Source organism: Rattus norvegicus, chromosome 11 (genome assembly GCF_021556685.1).
Source record: "Rattus norvegicus strain SHRSP/BbbUtx chromosome 11, alternate assembly SHRSP_T2T, whole genome shotgun sequence".
NCBI classification, from domain to species: Eukaryota; Metazoa; Chordata; class Mammalia; order Rodentia; family Muridae; genus Rattus; species Rattus norvegicus.
The window spans coordinates 63729322-63731817 of record NC_141544.1 but is presented as its reverse complement, the minus strand read 5'-3'; positions in this window follow the sequence as shown (position 1 = coordinate 63731817).

The window sequence follows — 2496 nt, the reverse complement described above, 5'->3', positions numbered from 1 at the left end:
TTCACCCCCCCTACTAATAGACCATTTCTGTCGGTTGACTGCTTGACACTGTTTGTACAGTGCTTGCGTGCCGAAGTGCCACGTGTTTGACAGCCTTGCTGTTCCGTTTCCTCCTGGCCCGGTAGAACTGGCATCACCTGGAGCTTGCTACCTTCCGTCTCAGCTCACCACAGACATTCCACATCAATATCTGGACCTTTCCCTCATCCCCAGGTGATCTGGACCAAACCTAGACCATGAGAAGCACTGGCCAGCCAGCCGGACCGGGGCAAAGCCTCCCGAGAGACAAGGGATACAGTCGGTGTGATTTTTTTGCAAACTGTTTATAACAATAACGTGGGACAGAAGTAAATCATTCCTTTCTATTCTACCTCATTAATTTTTTTTTAAAATTCGTTCCTATTTCTTCACCTAATTAAAAAGTAGACAGCTGTTCCCCGGGTGTACCTGAGCTACGCCAGCTGTTCCCGGGGTGTAACTGAGCTACGCCAGCTGTTCCCGGGGTGTACCTGAGCTACGCCAGCTGTTCCTCGGGTGTACCTGAGCTACGCCAGCTGTTCCCGGGCTGTACCTGAGCTACGCCAGCTGTTCCCGGGCTGTACCTGAGCTATGCCCGGTCCAAGCTGTCAGACGTCAGCATTAGTCAAGCCGTTCAGCTCAGCTGTGGCACAGCTTCAAGTCAGCAGTTCTCCTGGCCACCTGTTACCACGAGCTGCATCAGGATACTCCAAAACAATCCTCTCTTCAGTTCTTTCCTCCCCTTCAGCCCTAGTTACAGCCCACGGCAAGTGAAAGCAACAGACACCACTTGTCAAAAGTAAATCTCTATGAAGAAAAGGGCAGCTGTGGTGTAGAGTGGAAATAATTTTGATCGAGTCTTTCCTTCCTCCACACCAATGAAGACCACAGGAGGGAGAGGGCTGGGAGGGCGGTTTATAAAATTTCCTGTGGCCCACGGGGAGAGGCCTCTATCCCCAAAGCAAATGTAGGAATTGAAGCAAGGTCTTCCCATGGAAGGCAGCCCCGGCACTGCCAGGATAACTGAGGATAAGACTGGCTTTGTTCACCCTTCCCACTCCTGCTATTCTCTCCGGTCTCACTTCTCCATTCAGCCTCCTCTCCCCTATTGCTCTACCTTGTTAGCATTCCAAGAATGCTTGCGAGCCCCTACTCCATTCCCTACACCCACCCTTTCCTGTGCCACAATCTTTTGTTCCTTGATTAATTCAGTCACTGGACTTGGTTCAGAATCCTGGCCTGAAGCCCATCCCTTTGATGACAGGGGCCCAGAATGCACACACAGGCACGCACAGGAGGGTGGAGCAGAGGTTTGGGAAACAAGCTAGTGAGGCCTTAGACTGGCATGTTTGGGGATAGGTAGAATAAGTGTTGCGGGCAGATAGCAGGGTCTGGGGTGCATGCAACAGGAATTCCGGGTGCTTATGTGCCTGGAGTGATGAATTGGATAGGAGCAGAAAAAGAAACGACTTGTTAAGAAATAACACACTACCAAAGGGGTTGGGAAAACAAAGAGAAAAGTTAGTTGCTCGGTTCTGTGTGTGAGGGTCACGACATTTTAAAGCAGTGGCTCTCAACCTTCCGTAATGCTGTAACGTTTGAATACAGTTCCTTAAGTTGTGGTGATCCCTAACCATAAAATTATTTTGTTGCTGTGTCAGGACTGTAATTTCACTGGTTATGAACCATAATGAAAATATATGACATGCAGGATATTTGATATGCAGCTCCAAAGGGGTCGGGACCTATAGGCTGAGAACCACTGTGTGTTGGTTGTTGGCCGAGCCTTGACTTTCTCTGGCAATTGTTCACGAAACGCTTTATTGTCACCCGTCAGTCAGCCTTGGTGTTTATGTGTTGGGGGTTGGGTGGGGTGGTGGTGGCGGTGGTGGCTGCAGCTCTGCTCTGCCAACTGGCTTCTTTTACATTCTAATTTTGAACTGCCTCTGTCCCAACTTTCCTGTCACACAGCCTTTGCCGTCATTATGCCTTTGACAATAATAAAGATGGTAGTCATTAGCTGCCTTTGAATGTCTATATCCTGCTCATTGCTTATCTCCGAGTTCTGCAACAAGTATCATCACCAGCAGCAGCAGCAGCAGCAGCAGCAGCAGCAGCAGCAGCAGCAGCAGCACTATTGTGATTACATTGTAATGTGAAGGCTGTTGTGTAAGAGACTGGAAACAATTTCCACAGCTAGCAAACTATTGTATCAGGATTCACACTCATCTTTAGGTCTCGAATCACTGCTCTTGATACAATAGCCTGTTTTCCTTCTGGTGACTCATCAGATGAGCACGGTGTGAATGCAGACAAGTCTAACACCACAGTGAGGTGTGGGTGTGTAGCTAGGTAGCATTTGGAAAGCCTGCCTGGAAGCAATGGAGTACTTGTTGTGAGCCTAGAGTTGAGGGGTAGGTAGCATACTGAAGGTAAGGGCAGAAACCACATAGGATCCAGGATAAGTAGAATAGGACG